General features: G+C 35.7%; 1 long non-coding RNA gene across 4 annotated transcripts in view; it reads right to left on the minus strand.

Moving 5' to 3' along the window:
* LOC309641433 overlaps window positions 1–25,994 on the minus strand; it is a 382,184-nt gene that overhangs the window by 143,992 nt on the left and 212,198 nt on the right. For all 4 annotated transcript variants that reach the window (XR_014252606.1, XR_014252607.1, XR_014252608.1 and 1 more), the window contains one exon: window positions 16,931–17,036. This is a non-coding gene — a long non-coding RNA (uncharacterized lncRNA). The remainder of the gene's footprint in view (window positions 1–16,930; window positions 17,037–25,994) is intronic.

Below are 25,994 nucleotides of genomic sequence, written 5' to 3' on the forward strand. Positions count from 1 at the left end.
GTTATATGTGATCGAAAAGATAGGAGGAGCTACGGCTTTTCAATGCTTTTCAATCATTTACAGATTGTCACATAAATGACAAAATGAACTTACTCTAAGTTTTCACAGAAAGTATAAGTAGAACCTCAGTGTGGAGTTTAGAGGGAGACAGGTTTGAAGAAAACATAAGAACAAATTGTATCATTTGAACTAGAACTATTGGACAATAGAGATGTCTTTTGCAGAAAGAAATGTGCACACTTTCATTGGAGATATTCAGGCAAAAGCTAGGGGGCCAATAGCATTTGTGTCCTTAGTCCTGAAAATTTATGATTCTATTAAAAAACCATTGCATTATATCGATGTACATAAACGTAGTACTTTAGCTGTTAAACAGCTGTTCAGCTGAAAAATTCCTCTTGTCCTGCTCTTAAGGTCCTCTCCCTCTTTTGGGTGCCATGAGGACAGAAGAAATATGATTTTTATAGGACAAAAGTAGTTGTTGCTCAGAATTTCCCACTTTTGATCTTGAACTTGTATACATAGTTACATTTTCTGTCAGTTCCTCTTTATTTTTATGGTCATAGGCTCTGGTAAGATGCTTATGAGTAAGAAAATGTTGATTTAAAAACTTGTCCCGGGCTTCCCTGGCGGCGCAGTGGTTGATAGTCTGCCTGCTAATGCAGGGGACGCGGGTTCGAGCCCTGGTCTGGGAGGATCCCACATGCCGCGGAGCAACTGGTCCTGTGAGCCACAACTACTGAGCCTGCGCGTCTGGAGCCTGTGCTCCGCAACACAAGAGGCCGCAATAGTGGGAGGCCCGTGCACCGCGATGAAGAGTGGCCCCCGCTTGCCGCAACTGGGGAGAGCCCTCGCACAGAAACGAAGACCCAACACAGCCAAAAATAAATAATAAAATAAAATAAATTAATTAAAACACTAGTGCTTAAGAAATCTGTTAAAAAAAAAACCAAAAACTTGTCCCATTCCTTACACAGTGAATTAAGCCTAAAAGCGATGACATTTTCTACCAAGCAGTGAACCCATAGTCACTGGATAGAACTGTGTTGTTTTTGGTCAGATCACTGCAAAATAAAACCAATTAAGATTCTTCCTTTAAGACATACATAGAAAGTTGTTAACATCACTTATTAAATACATGCCTTTAAAAATATGAAATGGAATTTAATCAAGTCTCTAGACCTCAATACCAGTTTACAGTTTATCAGTTTATATGGGAAACAGAAGATCAACTTGAATATAACACAAGGAAATGATCACTTTACAGTGCAACTGACCCAATTTATCTAGCAAAGCAGTGAAGGACATGAAAAGAGAGTGAGTGTGAGGAAAGTGGGAAGTGGGGTTGTTAGAGAATAAAAGAAATTTAAGAGACATAAAAATGAAATAAAATGTGTAGACCTTGTCTGCATCACGATTCAAACAAAACAACTCAACTATTTATGAGGTAAATGAGAAGTTTTGAATAAAGATTGGGTATAAAAAAATATAATAAATGATAGCTACTATTGAGTGAAAATTTGTTGAGGAACAGGATATTCACAAATTCTTGAAGTTTCACTCCACATATTGCTTATTAACTGAAGTAGAGAAATCTGCTGGATACAACCTTAACCAAATGAGCAAATGTAACATCATCAATAGCGGAACAAATTTACATCATGTATCTCGATGTGTTGCATCCACATAATATTCCCGCTGAAAAAATAAGATATTAACTGAAATCTAACCATGAGGCAACACTCGGACAAACGCAAATTGAGGGCCACTTTGCAAAACAGTTGGTCTGAACTATTTTAAAACTTCTGGATCAAGAAAGACAAAAAAAGGGGTGGGGGTATGGTTGGGGAGCAGACTTGGGAAATGTTCTAGATTAAAGGAGGTTAAGTGCAAAGTATGAGCCTTGATTGGCTCTTAGATTGACAATAAAATAAACAGCTATAAAGGAGAGTTTTTATACAATTGAGAGATACTGAATATAAATTTTATATTAGCCAACTGTATTATATTAATGTTAACTTTTCTGCTTGTGGCCATTGTATTGTGGTTATGCGGGAGAATATCTGGTTCTTAGGAGATACATGCTGAATTATTCAGAGATGAAGTATTGTGATGTCTGCAACTCATTCTCAAATGCTTTCAAAAGATAAGGTAAGCAAGTGAGAGAGAGTGTGCAAGCACTCTTGAGCAAGAGAGAAAAAGAAAAAGAACAAATATGGCCACATTTTAACAACTGCTAAATCTTAGTGAAAGGAGGACATGCAGGTGTTCACTGCACTATTCTTACAATTTTTTATCAGAAGATTTGATATTTTTTCAGCTTCTAAACATTGGGAAGATAATTATTCTTTAATTGTGTAAAGCATGAAAATTGAAAGACAGCTATGTTAAAAATAAAATTCCTTATCAATTTAAGATGCATATTGAACTATTCACAGGTAAAATAATGTCTTTTGAGATTTTCTTTAAAATATTTCAGTTTAAAAAGAAAGTGAGGGAATAAAACAAAATTGGCAAAATTATTAGAGCTGCGTGATGAGTATGTGGAGGCTTATTCTATTTAAAAGCTAATTTTCTGAATGGCTCATTAAAATAATATTTCACCATGTTGGGGTTCTTTATTTCATTTTAAACTACAGCTTCTAAAGCAGTTTTGGGTACAATTTTTGGTATGTAAATAAAAATTTAGAGTCAAGTAATGGCAAGTACATAAAGTAACATTTTCTGGCATTATTCAGAAATTTGTCTAAAGGTAACCTCCAGACAACTTCTGGCTGTCTTCCAGATTCACAAGAAGAATAAAAGATGTTGAAAGTCTTTAAGCTTAAGAGCAGGCATTTTGAAAATGAGAAAGCCACGTTTTGGTAACTGTGAATGGTGCTGTCTTCTCATATAGGAAATATTCTAGTTCTAGGGTAGCATTCTGTTGATGTTAGATGGTTGAAATAAAGACTATTATCAGAAGATGGACTTCATTATACTCACTATTTTTATACTTCTCTAAATATACTCTTTCTGAAGTCAAATTTGGCATGTCCTATTATACTGCATTACCATGGCAAATTATCAAACTAATTTTTTCTTTCTATAAAAATTAGTGTTCATAATATAACAAAGCTCTTTGTACTTAGCCAGATACAGAATGAAAATATCTGTTCCACAAAATTCCATAAAAAATATAATACAAAAGGTAAGAATTTGTGTTTCATAAATACTTATTATTTCAATAATGCAGGAACTGGATATAACTCTTTTCCAATCAGGTGCTAAATTATAAAGCATTGTATAAAGAATTTTGAAAGAATTATATCTATGTACAGGTCTTGATTTCAATTTTATAGGAAATATAGCCCTTATATGACAAGATTTTCTGACAACTCTTGGCACACATCCTATACAATCTTCAGTTGATATTTTCATCTTTTCCTTCCCGTTCCTGACATATACTTAGAATGCTGACCCAGAGTGGAAAAGACATTCTTGCGCTCTCTGTACACCCAGCTCAGATACAAGAGACATTTAAAATATCTATCTATAAAAACAAAACAAAAAACAATAACAAAAGCAAAGGCATTTAATGAGAAAGCCTTAGAAGGTCAAAACATATAAATCAAGTTTTTGCAGATTATGTCTCCTCGCTTCCAACATTTCTAGGTAAATATTTTTAAAATTTAATTATCTGTAAATTTTGTTCATATACTGGTGATTACTCAGATATTTCCTGAGATACAGTCTATAGCAATTATTTTTTTTGAAAGATTATAATGGAAATCAATATTCAAAAGTAAGTACTATGTCTATTCTAAGATCAAACATATTATAATTTTATAACTTCTCTTTTGTAACATCTCTGCCAAAATTTTCCTTCATTATTGCATAAAATCAAGGTCTTGTTAATATAAATTATTTGTGGGTTAACTCTAAAATACCTCCTTGTATTACCTATCACCCACAAATAATCCTATAAATATCATCTTAAATAATCATTTAGTAAATGACTATTTAGAAAAATTAAGTATTTCGTAGAATATTCTTAGTTATTAAATGTTAAAACTGGTGTTGGATTTTGACATAAAGCATGCTACACTGAAAAAGAAAAAGCCTTGGTTCCAAGCCATCTGCTTCAGAGGTCATAAATATATTTCCATTAGTAATCCTAATTGGGGGACACTGATGTCCAAGAAGATACATCAAAACAAGAATAATTCTAGTTTCACATTTCTTAAAATGACAAGAATAATGAGTGTATATACTATCCTAATATTGGTTTCATACAGTTTTAAAATAATATAGGTTTGAATTTTCTGAATAATGTTTAGCATCTGTCTGCATTCCCCTTGCTCGTATATTAAACAAGCTATTGAATTTACGTTTGCAGCTCAAAAGAAAATTGTGTAGAGGGAATGAGTGTGTTAAGTAAGTTTCCAAATATCTCCCATCAAATAATGACCTTAATCTTATAGGAGGGAAATGTTGGGCTCCATGGAAGGCCTTGAGACTCTCTCCCTGAAGATTTTCCTCTCAACATGAGCAAATATCTTTGCTGTCGGTTTTCTTTTCCTTTTTCCTTTCCTACTCCTAGCCCTCTGTGGGTCAAGGCTGTAGAAGGTAGTTTTTTCCCCCCAACTATGACTATCATAGAGGAATTAGAAAGGTGGTAAGAAAATTTGTGTATTCTCATGTGTCCAAAAGTGGCTGAACTTTGAGGCAGCTGCATCAAGCCTCTTCAATATGAAAAAACAAAACAAAACAAAAAACATTAACGTCTATTCTGAATTCTCTCAGATTCTTCAGAAGAAGCAAAATTTGACAGACTTTCAAGAATCAGAGAACAAAGTATCCATGATAATCTTATTTTATTTAGGACATCCACATTTAATCTGTCCATTCAACAAAAATTTTATTGAAACTTACTATGAGCCACACACTCTACTAGACACTGAAATATGCATTGGTGCACAACACAGCCATGGTCTTGGTCCTTGGGAAGTTTAAAGTCTAGGAAGAGAGTTCACACTGAATGAATAAAGACAGGTGAGATGCATATTATAAAGTGAGGGTGAAGGTTGCTAGGGAAGCATACACACGGCAGATTAATGTAATCTGTAGCATACAGGTGGGGGTTCCCTGAAGAAGTGAGACTTCAGGGAAAAGGCTAGAGGATAAGTAGAACATTGTTGGGGGAAGAAACGGAAAGCATAAATAAAAGCTGGAGATTATAATTAATAGTGGAGAAAATATGTCAGGAAACATGCTAAAATGATCTTCTGTCATTTACAAAACAAATAAAACCTCTTTTATTAGACTTTGTGCATAAAATGGTCCATTAAATCATATATTCAATGAAACATGACAACTTGAAAGATCAAGTACAACCATGTATTTCTAAGCCCTAACTCTAACTAAGAGGAAAAATGAAGTGGACCAATCATAATGTGGTATTGATATATTTCTGTAACTAACAATCTCTTTTTTACTAATATTCTGAATAATGCCAGAATAATTACAATCATGACAATTTCAAGGATATTTAATTATCAATTTGCTTTACTTAAAGCTTAATTACTTAACTTTCTAGTATTTCTTAATCTGGAAATTAATCACATGAAACCATTCTAAATGGAAAAATTGATATATCCTCTGAGTGGAAAAATAACTAAACTACATGTATAAGCATTAACGGAAAGTAAAAGTTGAATTTGTTTTGATCTTTTTAATTAGATATTTATTGAAATTGGAGAACTTTAACTTTTTATTTGTGTTGAATTTAACTCTTTTAAAATTGTGTATTTACACAGCAGCTCCTTCTGCAATGAAAGTTAATGATATTTTCAAACTGCATTTTAAATTCTTATCAACATGAAATTTTTATTTATGGTAATTATTTTATTTTTAATATTAAAAAATATTTTTATGAATACAGAGATTTTTAAAAATAAGCAAATCATAAGCACGCAGCTCAAGAAATTGTTACAAAGTGTATATGCCCATAGAACCATGAGTCAGATCAAGAAATAGAAGGTACCAGAACCCCAGGAGTGCCACACAGATCACTCTCCACCTCTACCATGCCATCCTTCCCAAAGGTAAGCAATCATTCTGACTTCTATAACACCAGTTACTCATGCCTGTTTTTGAACTTCATTTATACTGAAGCACACAGTATGATAACTGATAATAATAAAAATATGGACTATCAAAGCTTGTAGTATGTAGCTTTTTTTTTTACTTTCAATGCTTTTATTTTATTATTTCAAAGTTTAATTTATTTGGCTTCTATTTCATTTGCATGACTAACAGGGCTGTGTAAGGAGCTGTGTATAGAGACTTTTATAATATCTTTGTAAATATCAGGAGTGCATTACACTTGTTGGAATAGAGTTCTTAGCCAAAGAACATAATTTTCCTCTCTGGCATCCGTCAAATTCCTCCAATCAGTAAAGAGCAGCAAATGAAAGAGAAGGTCAGAAACCTGATATGCTAATTTTCTATTGGCTGATATGAGTAAATTAAAGAAATTCCTTGAAGTTTTATTGAGATGAAAAGCTTACAGTTACTCAAGGGTTGATAGAAGGTAATTTTTTTCAAATATTTAACATTAAGATGTTTTCTAGGCATTTAATATTGTTAGTCAGCAAATTCTTAAACATGCTTAATTGTGAATCTGTGGTGCTGACTGGTATGCTAATTCTGATATTCTATATATAAATTAACACAAAAGTGTGTATTCAAGAGTTCTCTTAAAATTAAGTTCTCTTAAAATAATATACGTGTTTTTCAGAGATACCGACATTATTATTTTGTGCCAACTGTGTCTATATGGTTTGTAGACAAGAGAATGAGGCCTCTATCTGCTTCTTCCTGTCAAGCTATAGAGAACTTTGGTGGGGAAAACTCTGTCTTAGCTGACTTCACTCTTCATCTGTTTTTGTAAGATGTTCAGAGTGATTATGCAATGACAGAAACAGCTTTCTTATAGAAAAAGAGAGAATGGAATTAAAAGAAAAATAACCTCTTTGCCCTGTGTGGTTCAACACAGAAAGCCAAATAGAAGTTTTCCTACATGTACACACATGTCCATCATCTGCACAGTACTTGAGACAATTTCTTTTACCATTAGTGGCTTCTTCACTTAAAAGGTAAAAGTCATTTTCCACAAAGAAACGTGGAAGAACAAAAAAATCATTTTATGCCATTGAAATTTCAAGACTTATAAATATATCTTTGGATGTCCTAAAGTATTCTTTTTTTTTAACTCTCAGAGCTTTAGCCCCTGGGTAACATTTTCTTTCATGCTTTTATGTGTATATGAACTTATCCCAATTTATCCAAAAATTCTGTTTAATCCAGATCAATAATTTAACACACTTGATTACAATAGTAATAATGTTATAATTCAATAAAATGTACTGATAATAAAGCAATGGTAAAAGGAATTTTCAAGTTTAATTAAATAACATTTCAGTACACTAAAATTTTTCAATCTTATCTTTATAAGTGATTAAAAATGTAATGCATATATTTATAATTATTGTCTTATATACACAATTTTAAATCTTTTTTTTAACACTTTGTTTTCATGGAAGTTTGGACCATATTTTAATTTGTTTAATTATTTATTCTGGTTTTATTCTCCCCCAGAGTCTAAGTTCCTGAAGGCTTGGGCCCTGACTTGTTCCTCTTTGTATGTTCAGTGCCTGGTTCATTGTAGACAATTATTTTCCCTAATATGTTAATTCCACAAATATTGACTGAATACTTACTACGTGATTGATGCTATTTCAGGCACTGGAGTGCAACTAAGAACAAGATAGAGAAGAGTTCTGCTACTGTGAAATCAAAATTCTAATATGTGTTCTTGAATTCAATTAAATACTCATCTCTACCAGTTGGGGGCACTAACATTGTTAATTTTAGATCTTACTTGAGAAATGAGCATTAGAATTTAATAAAATATTTAATTCCAAAATAATTTTTAAATGAAATAACTGTATATAGTGAGAAATACAGAAAGGATTACATAAAAAGGAATGCATATTTGTTTCGAATAATAATTATCCCTCTATTGTTATAGATATTGATATATTCTAGGTTATCCAGTGGATTCATAAACTACCTGAAAAAGAGTGGGTTAACAAAAAATAACATCTCATATTACATACATGTTCACATAATTTTCTAATCACATGTCCCAACCTCTTTACCTGAATGTTACTCATTTTCATCAAGTAAATGGTACTTGTGGACTCACTAAGATGATGAAATATGTACAAAATTTGCAAACTACACCAAATTCTTAAATAACTTCAGCAAATTACTCTATATAGCAGTGAAAGAAATAGAAAACAAACAGAATATCACTTATTTTAATCCCTTTTTACTGATTATGCAAGTTGTATATATTTATTATACAAAATTTGGAAAAGCAGAAAAATATATATTACTCATTATCCTATCACTCAAGATAATGGCATCGTTTCAGTCATCTTGTGTGTGTGTGTGTGTGTGTGTTTGTATAAAATACAACATTGGGTTGAATCTATGTGTTTTTTTTTTTAACTGTAAAAAATATATTTATTGATGCTGGTGGGAATATAAATTAGTACAATCACTTTGTAGAATTACAGTTGAAGTTTTACACACTGTTTGAGCTTGTAATTCCACTCCAGCATAAACCCTAAAGAAATGCACTGAAATGTATACAAGAGATATGTCTAAGGATGTTCACAGCAGCAATTTTTGGTAGTAGCAAAAATTGTAAACCAGCTAACTGTCCATCAGCAGGAGACTAGAAATGGAAATTTTGGTGTATCCAAATAATGGAATATTACACAGGCTGAAATTGACTAATATAAAGCATCACTCATTATGGATCAATTTCACAATCAAAATGTGGGGTGAAAAAAGGCAAATTGTAGAATACATACATTATGCTGCTATTTATGTGAAGGTTGAAAGCATGTGAAAACTATACGTATTTTATTTAGGGGTGCAAACATATGTAAAAAATGTATGAAAATTAAGGGCAGTGATAACTCTGAAGCTCAGGTTATAGTGGTGACCTAGGGTGAGAGGGCAGGAGGGAGAGAAACACTGGTTGGTAATGTTTTATGTTTTTAAACTGGAAGGTGAGTACATGCATATTTAAATTCCTTTTTGTATGTATTACATATAACATCATAAAACTTTCCATAAAAGATAAAAATGCATTTGGATAGATCACAGCAAAGTCTTAAGAGCAAATAATAAAAGTGTTGCTTCTGCACGGGGTCCTCTGCTCCAAGCTGCTGATCATATTTTTCCTTTCCCCCTGAAGACCATGCTCAGGGTTGTTCAATCAAACTTGTGACCCCCATTGCCTCAGTGCTGGCCACCTCCCTCCTGCCCTCGTGATGTAGTATGTAGCTTAAACTATCCTTATAGGAAAATTTGTAGTCTTAAAATGCATTTTTAAAAGATGAAAATATCAATCAATGATCTAAGTCTAGCTCAAAAAGTTTAAAAATAAGAGCAGATTAAGCACAAAGATAACAGAAAAATAAAATATTAAAGATATCAGAAATTAATAGAACAGAATATTAATAGAAAATAGAAAAGATCAATAAAGGCAAATGTTGATTTGTTGAAAAGTCTAATAAAATTGATAAAACCTTAATGAAAATAATTAAGAGAGATAAAAGGTATAAGTAACCAACTAAAACAAAAAAAGACCATCACTACAAATCTTACGGACATAAAAAACATAAAGAAATTTTTAAAAATTGAAGTATAATTGACCCACAACACTATTTAGTTCCAGGTACACAACATGATTCTATATTTCTACACATTACAAAATGATCACCATGAAAAGTCCAGTTATCATCTGTCACCATACAAAGTTATTACAGTATTATTTACTATATTCCCCGTGCTGTACATTTCATCTTGCGACCTGTTTATTTTTTAATTGGGTAATCTCCCTCACCTATTTCACTCATCCCTTTACCCCCTTCCTTCTGGCAACCACCTGTTTGTTGTTTGTATCTATGAATCTGATTTTCTTTTGTTGTCTGTTCATTTGTTTTGTTTTTTAGAGTCCACATATAAATGAAGTCATCAGTACTCGTCCTTCTCTGTCTGACTTATTTCATTTAGCATAATACCCTTTAGGTCCATCCATGTTGTCGCAAATGGCAAGATTTCGTATTTTATGGCTGAGTAATATTTCACTGTATGTATATGTATGTGTGTATATACACATACATGTGTATACATATATAAATAACACGTCTTCTTTATGTAGTCATCTACCAATGGACACTTAGATTGCTTTCATATATTGGCTGTTATAAATAACGCTGCTATGAAGATAGGGGTGCATGTATCTTTTCAAATTAGTGTTTTTGTTTTCTTTGGAAAAATACCGAGAAGAATTGCTGGACCATATGGTAGTTCTATTATTAATTTTTGAGGAATCTCCATACTGTTTTCCATGGTGGCTGCACTAATTTACATTCCCACCAACAGTGCACCAGGATTCCCTTTTCTCCACATCCTAGCCAACACTTGTTATTTGTTGTCTTTTTGATAATAGCCATCCTGACAGGTGTGAGGTGATATGTCATTGTGGTTTTCATTTGCATTTCCCTGATAATTAGTAATATTGAGCATCTTTTCATGTGTCTGTTGGCCAGTGTATGTCTTCTTTGGAAAAATGCCTATTCAGGTCCTCTACCCATTTTTTAATCAGGTTGTTTGGGTTTTTTTCATATTGAGCTGAGTTCTTTGTACATTTTGAATATTAACCCCTTATCAGGTATATTGTTTGCAAACATCTTCTCCCATTCAGTAGGTGGCCTTTTCATTTTTTGATAGCTTCCTTTGCTGTGCAAAACCTTTTTAGTTTGATGTAGCCCCATTTGTTTATTTTTGCTTTTGCTTTCCTTGCCTGAGGAGACATATCCTGATAAATATTGCTAAGACCGATGTCAAAGGGTGTACTGCCTATGTTTTCTTCTAGGATTCTTATGGTTTCAGGTCTTCCATTTAAGTTTTTAATCCATTTTGAGTTTATTTTTGCATATGGTGTGAGAAAGTAGACTGGTTTGTTTCTTTTGCACATAGCTGCCCAGTTTTCCCAGCACCATTTATTGAAGGGGCTATCTTTTTCCCATTGTATATTCTTGCTTCCTTTGTCATAGATGTCATAGACCATATAAGTATGGGTTCATTTCTGAGCTCTCTATTCTGTTCCATTGATCTATGTGTCTGTTTTTGTGCCAGTATCATACCACTTTGATTACCAGAGCTTTGTAGTTTAGTTTGAAGTACATAAAGAAATATTATGAACAACTTTGTGCAACTCTGTTTTTATCATTTACAAATTACAAAAAATAAAATTCTCTAAAATGAGAATAATCAAAATAGTTATTTTCAATTATTTGAAGGACTACAATGTTATAATTTGATTTTTTTCTCATTGACACTAAGGGCTAAAACTAGGAATGGTGAAATAAAACAATACAGAAATATATTTAAGCTTACTCTGAGAATTTAAAGAATCACATTTCTTCATCAGAGGAAGTACCCACATCTAGGTTGGAAAGCCCGAGAGGGATAATCAAGTTCATAACATTTTCGCAATTATAAAGCTCTGAGAATCTGATAAAAGCTTTGGACATTCTTCACAAATGAATACACATATGGATATATACATGTAATTTAACATCAGGAAGCCTCTTCATGGACTCATTAGTTAGAAAGACCTATGGTAGAAGATATCAATTATCAGGTGAAGAAATGAAGCTTTAAGATACATTATCTACTCTAAGGTAATTCTCACATTCTAAATAAATGGGTAAATAGCCTCTAAATGCTCTTCTATATGGTTGAAAGGTAATGTATGAATGATTTAATTATCTTATCATATTAGCACCTGCCCTATTTAAATACAATTCAGAATGTTCTCAAAGAATAACTGAAACATTTTTTTACTAAAAATTATTTATATTAATATCCTGGTGGTCTATCAAATAATATCAATAGTACTGCCCAAGATGGAATAAGCCTTGATTTCTCTTGAATCTCCATGGCAAAGGGTAAAATGGAATAAATATAGCTAGTATATGCAAACGTATTCCCTTGAAGGTTAAAGAAACACATTAAGAAATAATTTTAAAATTATCATGTACACTTAATAAAAAACTAAAATACAAAGAATAGGTCAGCTATAATCTTCCAAATTTCTGGTCATCAGAAAGAAACTTGTAGTATATTTCTACTGTGAAAGTAAACACAAAGCAAAAGTCAAGATGTATTTACAGGAGAAATTGTTAAGAAGAAAAAAAGCAGCCAAGAACTAGAGTGATCTGTCTTTTTCATAACTAGGTTGAAAATATCTAACAGGAATGTGTGTTGTCAAATGTGTGTTGAGTATTCCAAGAAAATGGAGGCACAGTTTAGAAGAATTTCTGTAAGATTTTTTACAACAGGATGCTGCAAAACCTTATTTCAAAGACTAGAAATTTCAATTGCAACATACATGATTTTTTCATTCCTTATACTGATTTCAGTGTGCAAAGAGTAGAACCTTAAATACACATAGGATTTGCTTTTGTACATTTAATATGTCTGACCTTTACACCACATGAGTTTACAATTTAATTATATGATGGTACTAGCAAGATTACAAAATAAAATCACTCAATAGTAAAACACACATACAATATAATGTTGCACACTGTGAAGTATAGCCAATATTACCCAGTATGACTCCTCAAGCATTTGAGAAACCATTCAACAGAATTACAGCTTTTGAGAGCAGAGAGATTTTTAAGAGCAAATAAGGTCAAAATTTCATTAAGGGGCATGAAACACAGCCTGGAACTATTAATCAATATAGACTATAAATCCTGTAACAGCAGCTCTTAGCAGTTAAAGCAAACATTTGCATAACATTTCACTTAAGATAGATCAAAATAATAATAGAATTACTTGAGTTCTGCCAAATGATTTCATTCCAAATAAGATATTTTGGTGAAAGAGTGATGGCATGAAAAATGTCTCATATTTGTACTTTAGTAAAGATTTCGAAGTACTTTGGAAATGAAGACCATACTATAGAATGAAGGAAATGCATATTGATTTTGACTTTTAGTGTAATACTTTTATATGAGAAAGCAAAATTTCCCAGTATCCAGGTCTGAATTAACATCTTACATGTTGTTTCTTATCTATTGTTGCTGGAATAATAAACCATTTCAAAACTTAATGGCTTAAAACAACAGGGATGTATTATTTTCATATTTCTAAAGTTGACTGGGCTCTTTTTCTGCTCCATATGGGTCCACTGGGGTCATTCTGAGGTTGTGTTCAACTACACAGGCTGGGCTGGAAGGTCCAAGAATGCTTCTCTTATTACTTATTTCGTCCTTGGAGTTGACTGCTTCAGTCAACTCAGTTATTCTCATTGTTGTCAGCTCTTCATGTGATGTTGCATCCTCCAGGGCCTCTCCACAAGACCTCTCTCCAGCAGGAGAGCTAGGACTAACTTATAAATGGCTCCTGAGTTCCAAGAGGGAGAATTCTGAGAGGGTAAGCCTCAATGAGGAAGTACATGTACACGTCAAATCCCTGCTTGCATCACTTTGGCAAATGTCTCATTGACCAAGACTTTGATATGACCAAGCCCAGAATCATTGTGTGAGGGCATTACAAAAGACATAAATGTGAGGGGGAGGAGGCATATTTATTGCTTTTTCTCAACATAATAGCCTCCACACATGAGATATCTTTTTACATGAACATAGAGTCTATGAGATTAAATTTCCATTTTACTGCATCACTCTGTGATAAGAAGAAAAAATCCTGTTATCCACTTACATATCAAACGAAAACAATTCTGTAAATAAGAAATACTGCAGGTGAAGAGGACTTCACTTTTAAAAAACAATTGTCACTTTTTAATAAAATCCAGGAGAGTATGTCTAAAATCAACTGTTAGGGGTTTCCCTGGTGGCGCAGTGGTTGAGAATCTGCCTACCAATGCAGGGAACACGGGTTCGAGCCCTGGTCTGGGAAGATCCCACATGCCGCGGAGCAACTGGGCCCGTGAACCACAATTACTGAGCCTGCGCGTCTGGAGCCTGTGCTCTGCAACAGGAGAGGCCGCGATAGTGAGAGGCCCGCGCACCGCGATGAAGAGTGGCCCCCACTTGCCACAACGAGAGAAAGCCCTCGCACAGAAACGAAGACCCAACACAGCCATAAATAAATAAATAAATAAATAAATAAATAAATAAATAAATAAATAAATAAAAATTTAAAAAAGTTACTTAAAATCAACTGTTAAAGTGGATTTTAAAAAATAACAAAATCAGGGACTTCCCTGGTGGCCCAGTGGATAGGACTCTGTGCTCCCAATGCAGGGGGCCTGGTCGGGGAACTAGATCTTGCATGTATGCCACAACTAAGAGTTCGCATGCTGTGACTAAGAGTTCTCATGCCGCAACTAAGAAGTCCGCATGCCACAACTACAAGACCCCACGTGCCGCAACTAAGACCTGACGCAGCCAAAATAAATAAATATTTTTTAAAGATAAATAAAAAAATAACAAAACCAATTACCATATGTGCATTTTGTAAGAATCATTTTCCCAAACACTTAGAACCATATATTTTCCCGCCTAAGAAATAGTTTCTCAACAAAAAGAAAGCCCAAATTAACAAAGCCAGGGTTTTAAAAACCTAATTCACTCAGAACGTCTTGTTGTTGTTTATGAGAACAGCAAATAATAATAATGCATACAAAAATGAAAAGTAAACTAAACAGTGACCGATGATTCCACTGAAAACAACCAAATATCTTAAATTAGCCTAAATGCATTGATAAGGTTAAATAAAACATTAAGTGCAATCATACCAAAAATTAAGTGAAGGAAGGAACTGCCAACTAAAAATTGGCACTTGCCATCTGCGTCTACAAGGATTAAGTCACTAACCACTGCAGTGGTTAGAGGACTTTCAACACACCCTGAAAGGAGTTCAGGGTGGATATTGGGAATGAGGCACTCTGTGCTCTGGGAAAAACTGGCAGAACAGAGCTTCATATAGTTAGATATTTTCAGGAGAAGATTTTATGAGACCAAATTCTTGCATCTCCTCATATCTAGAAAAGCACTAAAATCACTGACGGTGTCATCTGCTCCTTGTGACTAGCAGCAAGCCTCTGGCAACATGTGTGCTTGACTGCACGTATGCCCCCTTCACTAATATCATGTGTGACACTGACCTCTCCCCTACCTCTTTGGAGTCAGTACCTCAGAGGTATCTGAGATGCTGTTTCCTGGGCTATAGTCCTCATTTTGCCCCAAATAAGATGTAACTCACAACTCTCATGTTGTGCCTTTTTTATTTTAGTCAACTGAACCAAGATAAATTTCTGAGCACTTTATTTGACTTTTGTCTTGAGGTCACTTGATGAATGAGGTGAACTTAAACTTTGATCTTTAAGGCCACAGGGGGACTTGAGAACAGTAAACAAAGCCTGTGGGTCTGCAACCTCATTATAGGAGTGAATTCAAAATAAATCAAACCCTACTCAAGAATCCTATAAGGAAAGTTTCTTGTCTTGAATTTTGATACTAAATAGAGAGGGGAAAATATCTTCCTCAAGAATCCCTAACCCCAAAATATTTCCTCACAGGGGATTTGGCATGAAAATGCACACTACATGGGTGATCCAAAAAACTCTATGTGAAGAATTTAATGCAACCCTAGTAACCCTAGATTAATGCCCTAGGTTCCTGGAAGAAGCAAATTCTAGTATACTCTAGAGGAACCCATCTTCCTCTTCGAACTCAAAGGATTTTCACAGATAAACTTCCAAAAAATATAACCTCACAGTCAAACGTGAAAGGAAAACAAAGTACTATGAGTGAGACAGAGATGGCAAAGTCACACAGCAAAATACCCAGAAAGAGTTCTGGTACTATAATTATCAAAGTCTGAATAAATGAAAGGAATTGAAAGGCAATGATTGACAATGAAACTTTAAAATGTGACTAATTAAATTAAAAGTAATAATTAAAATTTCTACAAATGGTAACTATATTTGTTAAATTAAAGAAGCAATCAATGTATTTATAGGAAAGTAGATATAACTGAGTTTGAATAGTGATCAAAAGATAGTATGGGCAATGCATGGAAAAAATGATTAAAAATGTGAAAGGTTAGAAGACATGAAGAGTCTAATGCATGACAATTCTGAGTTTCAGAATAAGAGGAGAGAATGAGGCAGCAGCAAGATTGGAAGAGATAATGGCTGAGATGTTCCTGAACTGCTGAAATATCAAACATACAGATCTGAGAAGCTCTATGAATCCCAAGCAAGAGAAATAACAAGCTCAAACCTGGAGAGAAAAAAAGCTAAAGAAGTAAGAATTAGATGGTTAAAACATCTGTAATAAAGAGTCTGACTCCCTTTTTGATGTTTGTTGATGGCTTTCAAGTCCCACATCTGTACAAGCTGATAAGATAGCCCAAGTGTTCTCTCCTTTGACATCAGCAAGAAGTTCAAACTATGCAGTTCCATCCTTTATTCACGATAAAAGCCTAGTCAGTCTTTTTTCTCTGCTCTTTCAAGACATTTTTAGATCACCTTGGGAGCCTGCCCTGCTCTCTTCAGAAAGCCTCATTATGTGAGTAATAAACTTATTTACATCTTCTCAGGGCATGTGTGGCATCATCAGTCTCAACATCTGAACTAAATTTTGGGTGAGGGTTCATACTGCTTGTAGAGGATGCTGGCAAGCTTGTGCTTTAGGTTGTGCTGGTTTGTGCTGCACTTATAAAATCCTACCAAGCTTCTGTTTAGATTTAACCAACTGTCTCAGTTCAAGCTGCCATAACAAAATACCATAGACTTAAGCAACAGAAATTTATTTCTCACGGTTCTGGAGGCTGCAAAGTCCAAGATCAAGGTGCCAACCAATTTGGTTCCTGGTGAGAGCCCTCTTCTCGGACTGCAGATGGCTATCTTCTCACTGTGTCCTCACCTGGTGAAGAAAGCGGGAGAAAGTGAACTCTCTAGTATCTCTTTTTATAAGGACACTAATCCTATTGGATCAGGCCTCCATCTTTATTACCTCATTTAATCTTAATTAGCTCCTATAAATGCCCTATTTCCAAATACAGTCACAGATGAGACTTGGGGCTTTAACACATGAATTTTGGGAAGACACAAACTTTAAGTTCACAATACCAACTTAAATTGGAAGTTTTTCATAATGTTTAGAGACAGGAACATAGGATTGGGGCCCTCCTTAAAATGGCATGGGTAGTGTATCTCAGCCTGGACCTGTGTTTCAGATTGAAGTATGTGTCTTATTCCAGTATAAGCCACGACTGACATCAGGGTCAGGGGAGCAACACTTCCTGTGACGACTGAGTGTGTGTCTCAACCAGGCATTAGTCCCATTCTACAGAGTGTCCAGGGGAGAAAGACTGATACCCTGTGCAATATATGAGCCCATTGGCTGATAGCTCACATGGAGGAAGAGAAATTACAATGTAGCATGCTGAGGTTATACTACTAAAAGTAAATGGCTCACTAGGACCCTACAAAATGCCACTGTTGTTGCTGCTAGCTATGCTTCTCTCGCAACGAAGATCCTGATCCTCAGGGTTATAGGGAACACAGCCATGGCATCCCTGTGGAATAGCCACTGACATAACACTGGTGAAGTTTCCTAACCCTAACGATACTGATTTGAGGCTCTCTGGAGGGAGAAAGACAAATATGAGCAGAGTAGAAGTATATATATATATATAATATATATATAGTAACCATCAAAAAAGACAAAATAAAAAACCTGAATATAGGGTGAGGAAACAAACAAAAAAATGAAAACAGAGGAAGAGCTTCAAGATAGCGGAAGAGTAAGACGTGGAGATCGCCTTCCTCCCAACAAATACATCAGAAATACATCTACATGTGGAACAACTCCTACAGAACACCTACTGAACACTGGCAGAAGACCTCAGTCCTCCCAAAAGGCAAGAAACTCCCCACATACCTGGGTAGGGCAAAAAGAAGAGAAAAAACAGAGACAAAAGAATAGGGACGGGACCCGCACCAGTGGGAAGGAGCTGTGAAGGAGGAAAGGTTTCCACACACTAGGAAGCCCCTTTGTGGGCGGAGACTGCGGGTGGCAGAGGGGGGAAGCTTCGGAGCCACGGAGGAGAGCGCAGCCACAGGGGTGCGGAGGGCAAAGCGGAGATATTCCCGCACAGAGGCTCGGCGCCGACCAGCACTCACCAGCCCGAGAGGCTTGTCTGCTCACCCGCCGGGGTGGGCGGGGGCTGGGAGCTGAGGCTCGGGCTTCAGTCGGATCCCAGGGAGAGGACTGGGGTTGGCGGCGTGAACACAGCCTGAAGGGGCTAGTGCGTCACAGCTAACCAGGAGGGAGTCCAGGAAAATGTCTGGAGCTGCCGAAGAGACAAGAGACTTTCTCTTGCCTCTTTGTTTCCTGGTGCCCGAGGAGAGGGGATTAAGAGCGCCGCTTAAGGAGCTCCAGAGACGGGTGCAAGCCACGGCTATCAGTGTGGACCCCAGAGACGGGCATGAGACACTAAGGCTGCTGCTGCCACCACCAAGAAGCCTGTGTGCGAGCACAGGTCACTATCCACACCTCCCCTCCCGGGAGCCTGTGCAGCCCGCCACTGCCAGGTTCCGTGATCCAGGGACAAGTTCCCCAGGAGAACCCACGGCGCTCCTCAGGCTGGTGCAACATCATGCTGGCCTCTGCCGCTGCAGGCTCGCCCTGCATCCATACCACTCCCTCCCCACTTCCTGAGTGAGCCAGAGCCCCAGAATCCACTGCTCCTTTAACCCCGTCCTGTCTGAGCAAAGAACAAACGCCCTCAGCGGACCTACATGCAGAGGCGGGAACAAATCCAAAGCTGAACCCCAGGAGCTGTATGAACAAAGAAGAGAAAGGGAAATCTCTCCCAGCAGCCTCAGGAGCAGCAGATTAAATCTCCACAATCAACTTGATGTACCCTGCATCTGTGGAATACCTGAATAGACAACGAATCATCCCAAATTGAGGAGGTGGACTTTGGGAGCAACGATATATATATATTTTTCCCTTTTTCTCTTTTTGTGAGTGTGTATGCGTATGCTTCTGTGTGTGATTTTGGCTGTATAGCTTTGCTTTTACCATTTGTCCTAGGGTTCTGTCTGTCCTTTTTTTTTTTTAATTACTTAAAAAAATTTTTTTCTTAATTATTATTTATTTTTTATTTTAATAACTTTATTTTACTTTATCTTCTTCTTTCTTTCTTTCTTTCTTTCTTTTCTCCCTTTTATTCTGAGCCGTGTGGAGGACAGGCTCTTGGTGCTCCAGCCAGGCATCAGGGCTGTGTCACTGACGCAGGAGAGCCAAGTTCAGGACACTGGTCCACAAGAGACCTCCCAGCTCCACGTAATATCAAATGGTGAAAATCTCCCAGAGATCTCCATCTCAATGCCAAGACCCAGCTCCACTCAACGACCAGCAAGCTACAGTACTGGACACCCTATGCCAAACAACTAGCAAGACAGGAACACAACCCCATCCATTAGAACAGAGGCTGCTTAAAATCATAATAAGGCCACAGACACCCCAAAACACACCCCCAGATGTGGACCTGCCCACCAGAAAGACAAGTTCCAGCCTCATCCACCAGAACACAGGCACTAGTGCCCTCCACCAGGAAGCCTACACAACCCACTGAACCAACCTTAGCCACTGGGGACACACCAAAAACAACGGAAACTAAGAACCGGCAGCCTGCGAAAAGAAAACCCCAAACACAGTAAGTTAAGCAAAATGAGAAGACAGAGAAACACACAGCAGATGAAGGAGCAAGGTAAAAACCCACCAGACCTAACAAATGAAGAGGAAATAGGTAGTCTACCTGAAAAAGGATTCAGAATGATAGTAAAGATGATCCAAAATCTTGGAAATAGAATGGAGAAAATACAAGAAACATTTAACAAGAACCTAGAAGAACAGAAGGGCAAACAAACAGTGAGGAACAACACAATAAATGAAATTAAAAATTCTCTAGAAGGGATCAATAGCAGAATAACTGAGGCAGACGAACGGATAACTGACCTGGAAGATAAAATAGTGAAAATAACTACTGCAGAGCAGAATAAAGAAAAAAGAATGAAAAGAACTGAGGACAGTCTCAGAGAACTCTGGGACAACATTAAATGCACCAATATTCAAATATAGGGGTCCCAGAAGAAGAAGAGAAAAAGAAAGGGACTGAGAAAATATTTGAAGAGATTATAGTGGAAAACTTCCATAATTTGGGAAAGGAAATAGTGAATCAAGTCCAGGAAGCACAGAGAGTCCTATACAGGGTAACTCCAAGGAGAAACACACCAACACACATATGAATCAAAGTATCAAAAATTAAATAGAAAGAACAAATATTAAAAGCAGCAAGGGAAAAACAACAAATAACACACAACGGAATCCCCATAAGGTTAACAGCTGATCTTTCAGCAGAAACTCTGTAAGCCAGAAGGGAGTGCCAGGACATATTTAAAGTGATGAAGGAGAAAAACATACAGCCAAGATTACTCTACCCAGCAAGGATCTCACTGAAATTTGACAGAGTAATTAAAAGCTTTACAGACAAGCAAAAGCTAAGAGAATTCAGCACCACCAAACCAGCTTTACAACAAATGCTAAAGGAACTTTTCTAGGCAGGAAACACAAGAGAAGGAAAGACCTACAATAATAAACCCAAAACAATTATGAAAATGGTAATAGGAACATATATATCGATAATTACCTTAAATGTAAATGGATTAAATGCTCCAACCGAAAGACATAGACTGGCTGAATGGATACAAAAACAAGACCCGTATATATGCTGTCTACAAGAGACCCACTTCAGACCTAGGGACACATACAGACTGAAAGTGAGGGGATGGAAAAAGATATTCCATGCAAATGGAAGTCAAAAGAAAGCTGGAATAGCAATTCTCATATCAGACAAAATAGACTTTAAAACAAAGACTATTACAAGAGACAAAGAAGAACACTACATAACAATCAAGGGATCAATTCAAGAAGAAGTTATAACAATTGTAAATATTTATGCACCCAACATAGGAGCACCTCAATACATAAGGCAAATACTAACAGCCATAAAAGGGGAAATTGACAGTAACACTATCATAGTAGGGGACTTTAACACCCCACTTTCACCAATGGACAGATCATCCAAAATGAAAAGAAATAAGGAAACACAAGATTTACATGATACATTAAACAACATGGATTAATTGATATTTATAGGACATTCCATCCAAAAACAACAGAATACACATTCTTCTCAAGGGCTCATGGAACATTCTCCAGGATAGATCATATCTTGGGTCACAAATCAAGCCTTGGTAAATTTAAGAAAATTGAAATCATATCAAGTATCTTTTCTGACCACAATGCTATGAGACTAGATATCAATTACAGGAAAAAGTCTGTAAGAAATACAAACACATGGAGGCTAAACAACACACTACTTAATAACCAAGAGATCACTGAAGAAATCAAAGAGGAAATCAAAAAATACCTAGAAACAAATGACCTTGAAAACACGATGACCCAAAACCTATGGGATGCAGCAAAAGCAGTTCTAAGAGGGAAGTTTATAGCAATACAATCCTACCTTAAGAAACAAGAAACATCTCAAATAAACAACCTAACCTTACACCTAAATCAATTAGAGAAAGAAAAACAAAAAAAACCCCAAAATTAGCAGAAGGAAAGAAATCATAAAGATTGGATCAGAAATAAATGAAAAATAAATGAAGGAAACAATAACAAAGATCAATAAAAATAAAAGCTGGTTCTTTGAGAAGATAAACAAAATTGATAAACCATTAGCCAGACTTATCAAGAAAAAAAGGGAGAAGACTCAAATCAATAGAATTAGAAATGAAAAAGGAGAAGTAACAACTGACACTATAGAAATACAAAGGATCATGAGAGATTACTACAAGCAGCTATATGCCAATAAAATGGACAACCTGGAAGAAATGGACAAATTCTTAGAAATGCACAACCTTCCGAGACTGAACCAGGAAGAAATAGAAAATATGAACAGACCAATCACAATCACTGAAAATTGAAAGTGTGATTAAAAATCTTCCAAAAAACAAAAGCCCAGGACCAGATGGCTTCACAGGCGAATTCTATCAAACATTTAGAGAAGAGCTAACACCTATCCTTCTCAAACTCTTCCAAAATATTGCAGAGGGAGGAACACTCCCCAACTCATTCTACGAGGCCACCATCACCCTGATACCAAAACCAGACAAAGATGTCACAAAGAAAGAAAACTACAGGCCAATATCACTGATGAACATAGGTGCAACAATCCTCAGCAAAATACTAGCAAACAGAATCCAACAGCACATTAAAAGGATCATACACTATGATCAAGTGGGGTTTATCCCACTAATGCAAGGATTCTTCAATAAACGCAAATCAATCAATGTAATACACCATATTAACAAACTGAAGGAGAAAAACCATATGATCATCTCAATAGATGCAGAGAAAGCTTTCGACAAAATTCAACACCCATTTATGATAAAAACCCTCCAGAAAGTAAGCAGAGAGGGAACTTTCCTCAATATAATAAAGGCCATATGTGACAAACCCACAGCCAACATCGTCCTCAATGGTGAAAAACTGAAGCCATTTCCACTTAGATCGGGAACAAGACAAGGTTGCCCACTCTCACCACTATTATTCAACATAGTTTTGGAAGTTTTAGCCACAGTAATCAGAGAAGAAAAAGAAATAAAAGGAATCCTAATTGGAAAAGAAGAAGTAATGCTGTCACTGTTTGCAGATGACATGATACTATATAGAGAGAATCCTAAAGATGCTACCAGAAAACTACTAGAGCTAATCAATGAATTTGGTAAAGTAGCAGGATACAAAATTAATGCACAGAAATCTCTTGCATTCCTATACACTAATGATGAAAAATCTGAAAGTGAAATTAAGAAAACACTCCCATTTACCATTGCAACAAAAAGAATAAAATATCTAGGAATAAACCTATGTATAGAGACAAAAGACCTGTATGCAGAAAATTATAAGACACTGATGAAAGAAATTAAAGATGATAGAAATAGATGGAGAGATATACCATGTTCTTGGATTGGAAGAATCAACATTGTGAAAATGACTCTACTACCCAAAGCGATCTACAGATTTAATGCAATCCCTATCAAACTACTGCTGGCATTTTTCACAGAACTAGAACAAAAAATTTCACAATTTGTATGGAAACACAAAAGACAGCGAATAACCAGAGCAATCTTGAAAAAGAAAAACGGAGCTGGAGGCATCAGGCTCCCAGACTTCAAACTATACTACAAAGGTACAGTAATCAAGACAGTATGGTACTGGCACAAAAACAGAAATACAGATCAACGGAACAGGATAGAAAGCCCAGAGATAAACCCACGTACATATGGTCACCTTATCTTTGATAGAGGAGGCAAGAATATACAGTGGAGAAAAGACAGCCTCTTCAGTAAGTGGTGCTGGGAAAACTGGACAGCTACAAGTAGAAGAATGAAATTAGAACACTCCCTAACACCATACACAAAAATGGACTCAAAATGGATTAAAGACCTAAATATAAGGTCAGACACCATCAAACTCTTAGAGGAAAACATAGGCAGAACATTCTATGACATAAATCACAGCAAGATCCTTTTTTGACCCACTTCCTAGAGAAATGGAAATAAAAACAAAAATAAACAAATGGGACCTAATGAAACTTAAAAGCTTTTGCACAGCAAAGGAAACCATAAACAAGACGGAAAGACAACCCTCAGAATGGGAGAAAATATTTGCAAATGAAGCAACTGACAAAGGATTAATCTCCAAAACATACAAGCAACTCATGCAGCTCAATATGAAAAAAACAAACAACCCAATCCAAAAATGGGCAGAAGACCTAAATAGACATTTCTCCAAAGAAGATATACAGATGGCCAACAAACACACGAAAGAATGCTCAACATCATTAATCATTAGAGAAATGCAAATCAAAACTACAATGCGATACCATCTCACACCATTCAGAATGGCCATCATCAAAAAATCTACAAACAATAAATGCTGGAGAGGGTGTGGAGAAAAGGGAACCCTCTTGCACTGTTGGTGGGAATGTAAATTGATACAGCCACTATGGAGAACAGTATGGAGGTTCCTTAAAAAACTAAAAATAGAACTACCATACGACCCAGCAATTCCACTACTGGGCATGTACCCTGAGAAAACCATAATTCAAAAAGAGTCATGTTCCACAATGTTCATTGCAGCTCTATTTACAATAGCCAGGACATGGAAGAAACCTAAGTGTCCATTAACAGATGAATGGATAAAGAAGATGTGGCACATATATATACAATGGAATATTACTCAGCCATAAACAGGAACGAAACTGAGTTATTTGTAGTGAGGTGGATGGACCTAGAGACTGTCATACAGAGTGAAGTAAGTCAGAAAGAGAAAAACAAATACCGTATGCTAATACATATATATGGAATCTAAAAAAAAAAAGAAAATAAATGGTCAGAAGAACCTAGGGGCAAGACGGGAATAAAGATGCAGACCTACTAGAGAATGGAGTTTAGGATATGGGGAGGGGGAAGGGTAAGCTGGGACAAAGTGAGAGAGTGGCATGGACATATATACACTACCGAATGTAAAATAGGTAGCTAGTGGGAAGCAGCCGCATAGCACAGGGAGATCAGCTCGGTGCTTTGTGACCACCTAGAGGAGTCGGATAGGGAGGGTGTGAGGGAGGGAGACGCAAGAGGGAAGAGATATGGGGACATATGTATATGTATAACTGATCCACTTTGTCATAAAGCAGAAAGTAACACACCACTGTAAAGCAATTATACTCCAATAAAGATGTTTAAAAAAAAAAGCTGATGTAGCAATTAATATCAGTAAGACAAAAATCATTAGTAAAGAAAAATATAACATTATATAACAAATTTAAATGTGTATGTACCCAATAACATATTACATGAAACAAAAAACAGAAAAAATTAATTTCTGAATAGAATGGTAGATATTAACATATTTTTAAAGGAATTGTTAGTTCAAGCAGCAAAGTTATGAATGTCCCAGATGCTCTAGTATCTTGCCAAGAATCAGCATGGTCAGTCTTCACATTAGCTATTTTAAAACATGTGTAGGAATATGACATCTGATTGTGATGTTCTCTTCTATTTCTCATCTGTATATGTTCTTTGGTAAAGTGTCTGTTCAAATCTTTTGCCCATATTTTTGGGGTTGTTTTTTGTTTGTTTTTGTTTTTTATTGAAGTATAGTTGATTTACAATATTATATTAGTTTCAGGTGTACAACACAGTGATTTAATACTTTATTGATTATACTCCATTTAAAGTTATTACAAAATATTGGCTATATTCCTTTTGTTGTACAATATATCTTTATAGCTTATTTACTTTATACATAGCAGTTTGTACCCCTTAATCCCTTTTCCTCTCCCCCTTTCCTCTCCCCACTGGTAACCACTAGTTTGTTCTCTATATCTGTAAGTCTGTCTCTATTTTGTTATATTCATTTTTATTTTTTTTTGATTCTACATGTAAGTGATAATACAGTATTTGTTTTACTCTATCTGACTTATTTTACTAAGCATAATACCCTCCAGGTCCATCCATGTTGTTGTAGATGGCAAAATTTCATTCTTTTTTAAGCCTGAATGATATTCCAATGTGTGTATGTGTGTATATATATATATATATATATATATATATATATATATATATATATATATGCCACATCTTCTTTATCCATTCATCTGTTGATGGACACTTAGGTTGCTTCCATATCTTGGATACTATATGCTGCTATAAACATTGGGGTGCATGTATCTTTTTGAAT

The sequence above is a fragment of the Balaenoptera physalus genome (genome assembly GCF_965194825.1).
Source record: "Balaenoptera physalus genome assembly, chromosome: 1".
NCBI classification, from domain to species: Eukaryota; Metazoa; Chordata; class Mammalia; order Artiodactyla; family Balaenopteridae; genus Balaenoptera; species Balaenoptera physalus.